This window comes from Varroa destructor, unplaced genomic scaffold, assembly GCF_002443255.2.
Source record: "Varroa destructor unplaced genomic scaffold, Vdes_3.0 BEIS01000003.1, whole genome shotgun sequence".
In the NCBI taxonomy this organism is placed as follows: domain Eukaryota; kingdom Metazoa; phylum Arthropoda; class Arachnida; order Mesostigmata; family Varroidae; genus Varroa; species Varroa destructor.
The window spans coordinates 12,381,165-12,394,227 of NW_019211456.1; the positions used below are offsets into that span (position 1 = coordinate 12,381,165).

General features: G+C 37.0%; 1 long non-coding RNA gene across 1 annotated transcript; it reads right to left on the reverse strand.

Annotated features, from left to right (window-relative positions):
* Positions 1-700: 700 nt before the first annotated feature.
* Positions 701-9,406, reverse strand: LOC147756532 (uncharacterized). Its single transcript, XR_015324996.1, has 2 exons — positions 8,451-9,406; positions 701-7,953 (listed from the first exon to the last, which is right to left on the reverse strand). It is a non-coding gene; the product is annotated as an uncharacterized LOC147756532 (long non-coding RNA).
* Between the last annotated feature and the right edge of the window lie 3,657 nt (positions 9,407-13,063).

Here is a 13,063-nt window from a genome sequence, read left to right on the forward strand (position 1 = left end):
TTATAATAGTTATAAAACAATGTGAGGTATAAAAAATAAAACAATGTGAGGTATAAAAAATAAAACAATATGAGGTATAAAGAAGGGGGAGTGAAGGAAAAATAACCACGGCGGAAAAGTCGCAGCAGCAACATACCCGACAACAATAACAACAACGAACAACAATGACAGTAGAAACGGCAACAATGAGGTTAGGAACACCCCAATGAAAACACAGAACGTCACAGCCATGTCTACATATATATGCAATTTGTTAACGACTTGATCTTACTAATGTTAATGGTGGTGGCACCTGTTTGCAAACAGTTAACGCTTAGGCCTCTCGTCCGTTCGAAGACAGTTTACTCGAGGCGATGAGGAGCAGTGGTGAAAGGTTTAGAATGGGCCAGTGAAAATATGCTTACCCTCCTGCAAACTGCCGAAGGAACTTCCACGGTCGACTATCTCTTAATCAGCGCTTAAAGTCCAGTGTTGACGAGTAATTACGACCGCAACAATCATGGCGATAATTACTGCCAAAACATCTGTAGCAGAAGGAATGGAGGAATAGAGAACTCCCGACAGGCAGTCAATCATTCTGTATCGCCGATTCGTTTGTATGCGTTTTACGCACGCGTAAAGTCAGTTGTCAGTGATGAACCGGTAGTCATCCATTTGTCACCGACAACCGCGCAAAGTGTCTCAGAAAACGGCATCGTGGGCGGGCAAAACAAAAAAGAAAACTGTCTTTGTTCTGTTGTGGAACGGCATTTGCGGTGACAGTCTCATCGAATGGTGTTTTGTCCACCAGCAACGAGTTGTTATCATAACTTAAACGTGAACACCTCCATGTAGCTGCTGCCTTGAGTTTGCCTGCCGATAACACAGGGAATAATCGCGATAATTATTTAATAATAATTATTATTACTTTCTCCAATTACTGACGCACGATGAAGGATCGAAACTGAAAGTGGCAGACAAAAAATCATTATATATACATCATATTCTATATATCTAAATATATACATCTCGAAATATATATATATACACACATACATCTATATATGACGAGCGGCCTAGTTTAAAGGCCTGTGCTGCGCGCTGTTCCTTTTGCTATGGCGTGCGGTGAGCTTGTCCATGTTGAAACTATAGACCTCATCCACACTCTTTTCAGTAGAGGGGGGTGCCATGATGTTTACTAAAATGCATTTTGAAGTTTGTTTGGTTTATCACCACTCTTACCGCTAATTATATTTTAGCGTCAATTAATGTTCTTATTATATTAATATAATTGTAATTATATATTACATTACAGCGTATTTTGTCTTTCCACTCATCTATTTTATTATTACATCGTGTATATGTATAATAATCTAATGTTATTATTATTATATATTAGATTACTGTAAAACAATAACAACAAAAAGTGACAATTGTACATGTAGTTGATTGATGAAGTCGGCTCCCATTGGCGACTGACAACAGTCCGCTACTAGATTCTCATATATTCATAAAAAAATATATATATACATACATGCATATAATTGTATTCAGATTATTACTGGTGATAGAAATCGGTGGAGAGACGAAGTATCAAAGGAGTTATAAAACGAAAGATATGATGAGGCGAAAACGAAAACATAACAACAACATATCATTATTTTCATCTGCAGGTTTCTTTTTCCATTGACGGATATACATATATATCCAAAAAATAAGGCTGAGGGGAAAAATATGTAATTATATAACAACCTATTCTAATGTACATAAAGTGGCTATAAAAACAAAACAAAAACGAAAGTGTGGCGATCTATTGTGTATGTAGTTACCTACATAATAACAAAAACACGGAAAACTACATGTAGCGCGGGCATATTTATAAAGAACATTGTTCACACCTTTGTGTCACTTTTGAAAAAAGAGGATCGGATAACGGGAGGTTAGTTGAAGGTAAAGTCTCTACACTAATCAAAGACCCAAGTGGCTATTCATTGTATCATCCATCCTACGCATGTACGGCAAAAATCAACAATCGTTGTCGATATATATATATATATATATATATATGTATCAAATCAGTTTTATTACCACCATAACTATTGCTGCTGAGATCTGCTCCATCGGAACGAAAAAACATTGAGGGACGGAAAGTAAGCAAGCGCAAAGGAGAGACACCAAAGACTAGTGCCAACTTTATTCTCATTGTGTAGAGATAATCATACCACTATAAAAATACTGTTGATGATGCCGTGATCGATAGCCTAACACGTGCGGGAAACAAGAACACATCTGGTAGACACAGAATACGCTGATGACGATGAGGATTATAATGATGATGGAAATGCTGATGATGTTGGATGGTAGTTGCAACAAAACTACTAGACTTTAAACACATGCTAGCCCTAATCTTATCGCTTAGTATTTGCACTTACAATGTAGCGGTTGTACTAACGAGAAAGCAATGTATGTGCTTATCCATGGTAGGACAATAATAACACTGATGATGATAATCACGATAATGCCAGGATAAAAGCGTTGTCGAACACGCACATTACTATTCATGGATATATTGAAAAAAAAAAGATATTTCTGACATTCGTTCTGCGCCAGCCACAAAGCCTCGAATCACTTCGTTCTTGCTTCGCAATTGGAAGTTCTTCCCACCAAGTGATACCATATTCCGAACTGTGTAGATCTTACAAACTTGTACACACCTTAGCCTAAATAATATTGCTAATAATAATAACAATAATAATGTTAGTTATAATAAAACTAGAGCTTGTCCTTTGCACGTGCAGAGGCGGGACGTAGCGGACACAAACCCTCGCTGGTTGTTAGCAACACTGTTAGCAACTGAAAAAATCTAATGCTTGTGTTCTCGTATTGGAAATTGTTCATACCATAGTATTAGTAGGTTATCGATGAATTTAATTACAGTTTTCGTCGTAGATGCCAGCGATAGACGATACGTGTGACAAACTATCCCACGCATCCGTTTCGTATGCATTGTTGGCATGTTGGTTTGTCGGTGTTTCGATATATGTTTGTGATTAACTGATAGTTTGTTACGATATTGAATAGAGCTTCGATAAAGGAAACTTCACTCTTAACTGAGGCCTTTCCCATTGACGAAAAATTGATCAGGCAATTAATAAGGCATTACCAAAAAAAGACAATTCTCCTATGAGGCACGCCACTTAAGGAGGGCCTATTCAACCTTAAATTGTTACGACCGTGCATTCTTGGTAGACAAGCGATGACAAAAAGTACATTATCCAAATTACTTAGAAAATGCTGCTCAAAAGAAAGGGGTTAGTGGTTTTCAATAAACGCTGGCTAGGGAGAAACGTATCACGATGCCGCTAGAACGCTACCAAAGACATCAATTCTTCATCTGAGGGTATCCAACGGATCTGTCATGCACTTCAGCACTATTATAGCACTATCGACGATATACAGACACGTCTTAATGAAGTCAAAAATGCGCAGAACGAATTAAGAGGAAAAAGAAAACAAAGAAAAGGGTAATCGAATGTTTATAGAAACTGCGGTTTTGGGAGTCTGTGTTGTGCGCCTCACCTTCATTACAGGCGCCCTTTTTTCTCATTCAGTAAGAAAAAACAAACCGCACTTTTCCCTCTTAGAGTGTATTACTATATAAAATTCACATGAGTATTTATCGCACAGCTAGCTTGGGTATGATTGACACCAAGGACCGAGCGTGCAACGTGGTAATCAGAAGGCTATGAGCGGTTTAAACTGACATCCAATCAGTCGTGAACGTGACAACGAGCACGAGCATCGTCGGCGTCGGCGGAAAACACAGTGTTAGTTTTTAAAGGATTATTATTATTATATTGCTGATGTAATATAATATATAGATATACATATACATAAAATTAATTGGTGCAAAGATGAAACAGGCTTCAGCGTGTAAATCACGCTCATGTCAACTGATATATATATAAATATATATATATATATAATATATATATATATATATATATATATATATATTAGGCGGCGATTGCTGTCAATTTTGCGAATGTAAAGATACGAAGAACTGACGTTGCTCGGGTCGTGGGGAGAAATAAGAGAGAAACGGAAATGCGTGTGTAAAAAAATATATATATATACATATATCGTATTGTACGAATTTTTGTGCATTCCACGTATTGCTGATTTCCATATTTCACAACATCGACAAAAGCAAACCTATGGTAATAACGACGATGATAAAACACAATATATATACACATCCATCATGTATATGTATATATATATATATATATTTACACATAATATACCGGTCCCTATCCTCACCCCGACAAATAGGATTAGTCAGTGGTGAAGACCGCACACGCCTTTTTGTTGCGGATCTTTTCCAATATGCAGAAAAATTTGTGTTATCTCATTATATAGCAGACGGAAAACAAAGAGGACAAACACTAAGAGAAAGACGAAACGAAAATATGAAAAATATACACAAAAATAAACAATACAATGGATGTTGACAGTCTGCCGGGATTCTTGTTCTCTTCTACAAAACACGGTTCGAAACTTAATAAAGCTTTTGTACACGTACTCACAATCGAGCATGAGTTTTTGGCGAGAGCGTTGAAAAATGTACGCCACAAATTCTTGAACGTGTCTATCAATAATTCAATGCCATTGTACATCACATAACCAACCTGTTGTACTGTTGGCTTAACAATAAAATAATAACTAATTCCAATTTCTGTTCTAGCAGGTTGATATTTACAACAACCTATATTCGCTCCATTGCAGCTGCTGTCGCTTTGGCAAAAACGAATGTTTTGACGCAAATAGCAAGCACGCCAAAAATCCGTCTAATGGTTTTTAGTACCGTTGCACAGTAAAACGACTAATTTTTAAAAAATACCGAAGTAGCAAGTAACTTTTGAGAAGTAACCACGAAAATGATTCGGTGGTTAATTTTTGAGCTAGATTGCTTTCTTATTGTTACTGAGAAAAACAATTGATATTGAATTTAGCAGGTACTTGAGTAGAATTAGCCATAACTGATAGGAGTATACGTGATACACGTGTAATTAAAACGATGACAGTATGTTACACTCCGAATAACGTGTTGGGATTTAAATAGCAAAATACATTGGTCCAAGTTTATGAAATGGCCAACAAGGACCAGGCCGCTTAAACTACTATAGTTCAGGAAACTTTGTATCCATTTGTACAAATCAGAGATGTAGACATCATGGAAACATGTTTACAGAATACGATGGCAAAAAGATTAGGTGCCCAGTTGTTGATATTCCCTCCCAGTATTCGATTCCTGTTAAAATTACTGCGTTATGACATAAGATATATGCTTGAAAATTGACTACCAATTTTGCCCCGAATTTCTCGTGCGTGCGTCAAATTTTTCTAGCAATTATGGGCTAAAAAGCATAGCTTTCGTATAGAAAGACTGGGAAAAGGTCCTCGTTTTCTTTGAATGCACGTATTGCTCCGTCAAACAGACAGCACTAGTAATTGCGATGAGGCGATTGTCACTGGCACAAGATACAATATATGATTGCGTAGTGCTGATTAACGATAACAGTTGACTTGGTACAACTGTAATACCACTAAATTGATTTTATTCAAGACCAAGCCAGCAGTTAAATAAGCAAATGGTATGTGTAGTTCGGGCTTCTTTAATAGTTTTTCTGGTGTAAATATATTTGTTACTGATAATATAATATTGTAAACATTGCCTATATACACACACACATTATAACTACCTGCTATTACTAATACATGCATTCGGAATCCATCCGTTTCCGCGAGCGACGTACGTGTCCAACACGTAGTCGTTTCACGGGACTGAAGCAATGAAAGATACAGCATAAACTAGTGGTAACAATGAAGCTTCACGATGCTACTTGTGGCCACACGTTCATGGCCTCAGTGTGAGTTGTGCTTTTTGCTCATCTTTATTAACGATAGTGATAGTTACTATAAAAATGATAGTAAACATTATACTACAAGCAAATTCCGCTTACATGTATCGCCAGATTTGGTGATTCTATCTGTCCTGCTTGATTTTATTGAAAAACAACACCTAGAGATTTTAATTGGTTGACACCAAAGTATTACGAATGTACGAGTCTCTTATTCTCTATATTTATGCTCGAAAATTGAAGAAAGGCCGAAGCACAGCGCTGGTTTGAGCCTCGTTTATTTGGCGCATCAAAAACAGGATTATCAAATTCGGGGTCGTAATAAGTTCATAAGGGCGAGGAACGTTACATTCGTGATTGTAGTACACAATACGCGTTCAGCGAACGCGTGGCGCCTCCGTTGCTCTACCGATACCGAAAAGTGATCTTTATCGGTAAAGTCACTGCTGTTAAAAATCAAGAGCGCATTGAACAGACTCTGCCAGATTGTTATCTACAAAGGCGCATTACAAATGAAATCTAATTGTTATTGCGATATTATGTAAACACATCTATATAATTATCTTCATAAGTACATGTGGACTATACTCCCGTTGCAAACAGCAAAACAGAATTTAGCGCACGAAAAATATCATCAAAGATCGTAAATAGGAAAGCCGCCCTATTTCGAAAATATTCTTGGGAAGAGTAAAAGACAAATACGAGGAGACTGTCGGATTGCTATCATCGAACGCGCGGAGCCAATATATATATATATATATATATATATATATATATATATATATATATATGTCGCCAAAAAGATGTTGCCGAAAGTATTCAGAAGAACGCTGTTTTGTAATCGCGTATATCGTCTTCGGCACCGTGCATTGATATAGATGGGCAACCTGCACTATGCTTCGTCAAAAGTACGTGTGGAAATGGCCTAGACAAATAAATGTGATTATATGGGTTCCCCTTGATAATGTGTTTATTTAGCTGCTGTCAAATATGACCTTATACACAAACTAATATAAAAGAAACATGTTTTTTATTCTGGACTGTTTTCACTGCGTTTCTAGGGGGTTTGAATTGGGATATTGTGCCCGAATTGAAATGAAAATACAAACAACTCGCAAAGATTTACCGTTACGTGGAGCACACAAGCGGTGAGAAATGTGATTTCGTAAAGGTGGTTTGTAGAAGGAGTCGGTTTTTCAATAAAAATCGTTTGAAGTAAAACTTCCCTTTGACAAAACTCTTAGCCACTAGCCCACGAACGTGTCGTGCCGGTTAAAATAGGCAAACATCAAGGCGCTTATATATGATTAGGCTACTCTTAAAGACCAACGAAGGTACGAAATGAACGTTTATGTTACTACCTTCATTCTCCAATATCAAAATGGTAGTTGAGATACATGCAAAGCAGGTTTAAATTCTAGACAATTCGGTGTGTCAAAGTGTAGTTTCTGATAATAGAAGCGATCTGCAAACGGCATATTGCCGCAGACTTAAATCTACGTAATCGCGTCTACAGCTCACATCTGCGCCGCGTGAACTAAGCCTGAAGATAACGACATGATTTTACGTTCATGAGCGCAAAGTCTGATTGCCAGTGTTGACTGCTTTGTTGATATGACTGAGATATCCTGATGATACACTAATTGCCACTTCTATCCACTCCAAACAAGAATCGCTTGCATACATCAACAAACTCACCGATCACGCACATACACGTAAACAGAACAATATGTGTCGATACTTGCAAAACACAGAAAACACCGAACAAGTCCGTAGACTTTCGATACTGTTGCAGTGCGCAATTTTACCTTTTACTCTTATTATCGTCACGATTATATATATATACTGACCGGATATATATTGATCAATATATACATATATGTATGTATAAATCTATATACATAAACACTTGTAGGAATCTAAAAGTTTGTGTGTAGGACGGGTGTGTGTATCATTATTCATTGTGGCCGGCCGTGTGATCACCTGGACGATTCCCGAAAACGTAACTAAGTGGTCCAACGATGTTAGGCGCCGCAGCCAGAATAAAGCCCTTAAAAATAAAGAGAAAAAGAGATCAATTAATCTGACCTTAAAAGAACAATGATAGCGTTGAAAGTAGGGGAAGCTATAATTTCATGATTTTAATGGAACGACTATATGATGGTGAATATGATTATATTGTACATAGTATATAGAGATATACACATTTACGTTCATATATACATATATATTGTATACACGATATGACAACACTTAGTGATTTTACACTTGGTAGTTAGTACTAACAGTAGGACTGGCCATCTTCTATAACATGATATAAAAACAGATTTGAGTATTATTCAGGTTTATCGAATGAGGTGACGGTGATGGAACAATGACTAGGGTTCTGTCATTCAGAGTAAACTGCAGAAGAAATTCACCTTTATAAATGTTTGCCATTTCTTCGGTTTGGTACTGCTGTCAGTAACAGTCGACAGGGTGCCAATGACCAAAAACAACAATAATAATAAAACAAACAACAGTAAGAGCATTAACAATAGAACTAACCCGTGGTGATTTTACGCAAACTGGTAACAGAGCGCATACATAGTTTTGGACAGTAAGGGCTTGCGATTTGCTTCGATGCCGCATGTCTTTGAGACATGATCATAATGCTGACACACTGGCGGTGATACGATGAAAGCATATATATCACAGACAGAGATCGAATGCAAAAGAACGTAGGATCTCTCCATCAAGCTTTCTTTGCCGGTAAGACCTTCACTGATGGCTAAATGACACGTCTCCAGAAGCTGTAGCGACTTATACACTACGCAACATCATTTGCCGCTTCATGGTCCTAAGCCGAAACCCACACCGCACCCAATTACATATATGTGGGACAGTCTGAGTGCATTTCGCCAGTGTCAAAGTTTCATTATTCATTGCTATTTAATGATGATGATATAAATATCGCTAATAGTAATAATAATAATAATAATAATAATAAAGTCAAGAAAGGAAAGAAAAAAACAAAAAACAGAAAAAAAATTCTTTCATAACAGTTGAGTATCGATTTCGCGGATCTATCTCGAACGAAGTAAAGCAGGTGACATGCTCGATGCCACCTTCACAATGGGGGGCTAAGCCTTTGAAAAAGCCTTCTAGAACACCTGATTGTTCCTATACGTTTTGAGGTATCCGCAAAAGAACTAATCTTTCGTAACAACTTGTCTTGATATTTCGGAGAAAATCCGGACAGAAAGCGAGGAAGGTATAGAGTCAGGGAATATAAGACAAGCACAATGAGAACTTGGTAGAAAAGAAAAGAACATTTTACGAAGGTTTACTGAGTATCACCCATATTAAAATTGCATATATATATATATATATATATATATATATATATATATATATATATATAGTGATACATTGCTGCGCCTATATACACATATGTACTATATGGAAAAAGTGACCGAAAGCTATGTATACACATATAACGTGGTCGATGGCCACAAGAGATATCTACACCTCTATGCTGCGGTGGAAAAAGACGAACTTCACTGGCAGATAATGATAACAATGAACGGACTGAGTCAACAACCAGCCATTGGAGCTTTATGCGTTGCTTTGTGGTCTGCGACCGATCCGAGAACATAACACACTGCAATCACGAACGTGGAAAAAGCTTGCCTAATCATTGCTGCATCCTTTTTTTTATGTGTGAAGTAAAAACTTCGTAGATACATTATAGATATATACATGCGTTTACACTCGTACAATGCTAGTTTGATAAAAACAATGATAAATAAATAGGATTTTAGTCGTATCTGTTCAGCATCGTTTGGAAATGCTTAGTTTTTCTGCGACAGAATATCGAAAGCAATGAAATTGGTCGCATTTTCGCTTTTGTCGATGTTTGTGCGGGTTATTTTTAGGTGCTAAAACCCGCTACTAATAATATTCATTCTTATTCTATTACTATTGACTGTAATATTTATTCTGCTAATTTTAATTATACACACAATGGAGGAATATGAAGAATGCATTATTGTGACAATTTTTACCGGATGTGTTTGCGTGAATGGAAATTAATACCATCCGACTACGGTTATATTATTACCACAACTGCTGCTGCCTACAAATATTATTGCGTATTTCAATATTCATACAAATTAACCTGTATGAGAAATAAGTCAACAGCTACGAACCATAAACTGTAGGGGAAGAGTTCACAGTTGAACTATCCCTCTCGGGATCTAAACTGAAGAGACACCTCAGTTGGGGGGACACTTTCGGGGACGTAACCGGTTTACTGAGGTATGATGGTTTCTTTAGTAAGACGTGAATTGTATGTAGCCATGGCTAACGATAATACCGGGCGTGGAACTAAAAATATTTTCACCTGGATATAAACTATAATTTGTTTTAGGTGTACTACATAAGCCGTATTTAAGTCACATATAAATAGGCAAACATACAAAACGCCAACAAAAACAAAATTCGATCACGGGAGGAAGCCATAAAAACTGGATAAAAACACCTTAGAAGTGAACAGGATGTCATGAGTAAGACGCTAGAACAAAGCTGAGTTGTTTCAGCTAGCTTAGCTTGTCTAGCCTTGTTGTTCCCACCGGTGTCGAGAAAAGGAAAAATACTTCAGAACATTGGATGAGTACGTCGTTCCTCAATACAAAGGTGTAAATTCGGGCAAATGAAAACCGCCTATTTGCTAATAATGCGGCAATGAGAATATTAAATACAAAGCAAAAGAAATTAATCGCTTAGCAAGTCAAACTTTGTTTATGACGACTAAAATCTAATACAATAATAAACGCTAAAGTGTGACTACTGGAAGCGTGTGTCGAAGAGTTTTTTCGCTCCCTATACAGGAGCTGACCTAATAATAACCTTGCTCCGACAGACGTAAACAGAAGAATCCCTCTTCTGATGATTGTCTATATATCTATATCGAATCATAGAAAATGTTCAATAAAAGTTTTTCGATCTTCAAAACCTTCTTCTCTGATAACAAGTAACGCTAGGAACCTGCGTTCTATATGGCGATAACATTTCCAAAAACAAAACCACATTGCTTTGCATACGTATCTTGTTATGCTAATGTAATAGTGTTATAAACATTGATTATTATTATAAAACTGAAGAAAATGAAGATCGTGATAACAACATTACTTACAGTTAAGCAGCATCAATAATAAGTAGAACGACAGAAGACCAGTTGAACGGCGCAACGGCGTGCACAGTCGTTTATTTACAAAAGTGATGTATCGAATTATATCAATAATAAATAAGTAAATACTTGTTGAACGATATTTACGTCTCGCGCTAATTTTCTTACGTACGATGAATTTTGGTAGATTGATTGTTATTGACACTTCAGCTATAACATTACATGCGATATTCTGTAGACTGTTAGCGTAGCTACACTATGCTTTATTGAACGATATAATTTATGTTTTTTACTGTTATTATGAGAGTGAAGTAAGAAACGAAAGCTCTAAGATAAAAGCGGTCCATACAGTCAGCGTTCAACGCGGCATTTTCGCAAATCTACGACTTTTTATAGTTCTATACAATGGCCTAAGCCACAGTAGTAAAAAAGGAAATTTCGATCACCAGAGTTGGTAGAATGAAATGTATTTCCTAAAAAGTAGTATTATTGCATGCATAAAATTTAGATCTTTTAGCGACTACTGTGACCTACTGCTGTTCTTTGTTTTTGATGGTGAGCGAACATTTGCACAAATGGAACGTTCTACTGCTTATAAAAGCTATTATAGATTATTAGCTCATGGATTTTCCAATGAGTCAGCATGCAAACACTATAAGAATTCCTTGTTGATAATATTTTATTCATTTTTTTTCACTTCACATAATTATTTTAATCGGTCATAAAGCTGCCACTTACCATGCTTTGCGTAACAACCCGTTAGCCAGATTAGCCGGATGAAGCAAAATCTTAAAAGTATGCCGGTTTGTACCTGCGACAATGGTTGACCTAGACCGTTCTTCTGTTCTTGTCGAGTTCTAAATAGATAAACCACTCGTTTATATATTGCGCGTTTAATATGGTCAATAGCAGTCACTAGTGCGAGTAGCAAATGCTTTTTCCCTATAGTAAGTATACAATAAATAACGATTAAAGTATTTAAAATGTGTCTTGACATTTTGCTACGAGTTCCACGACCCACTATGCCTGATTATTTAGCTTTTGTTGGATAATTTGATGGGCATAAAATCAAGCAGGCCGAGCCTAGCTCGCGCGAGGGCTCTAAACGCATTTTTTCAGAGCTGCGACTTTCGCGAAAGGAACTGGGTTCAAGCTGTTCGCACCTTCTCAGTCATTTCTCCTTTGTATAATGCGCGTAATGTGAATGAACCTAGGTAACGATAAAACTCAGTGGTTTGTCCAAAATGAACCGGTAAAGGCCACCCTAATGTTCAGAAGGATCGTCCCGAATATTAAACAGTTGAAAAGAGCCATCTCTTATCTCGAATTCGTGTTCGACCCCAAAAATTCTCGCATATGCTCACGTACTGTAAATAACTCTGCTCAACGGCCTGCATTGGACCCGATAACACTAACGGCCTTAATATCTCGAACATGGAGTTCAACTTGGCTTTTAGAACTTGCACACAGCACAGTCACAATTTCTTTATTGAGACGTTCTAGGATGGTTTCGAAGTTCGCCCGTTTGCTTTAAACCAAGGTTCTATCCATAGCATCATTCACACACTTTTTTGGAATAACAAAACTGATTTGGCATCTAAAATCAGGATGTTCGTACATTTCTGCCTGCAACACCTAGCTTTGTTAACTACATTGAAAAGAGTTGTTCAGAATGATGCCTGTGTTGTTTAGAATTGCTGACGGCGACGTTCGACAAAAATATCAGATCGCCACGCTGAAGTACATTAACATTAACAATCCTATACTGGATGAAATTGCTTCTTTTTGAGAAACCCTGCAATATCTACAATATTTATGGTTTGTTAGAGGCTCTAATAGCTGGCGCGATAGATAGATAGATAGATAAAATCCAGACTGTCGAGAGTATTAAATAGTGCCAAGGAATAGGCCTATTTCTACAACAAGAATAAAAGATTCTCACACACGAAAGGTGCTACCATTTAATGAGATCGGCGAGTCACTAGTAAGA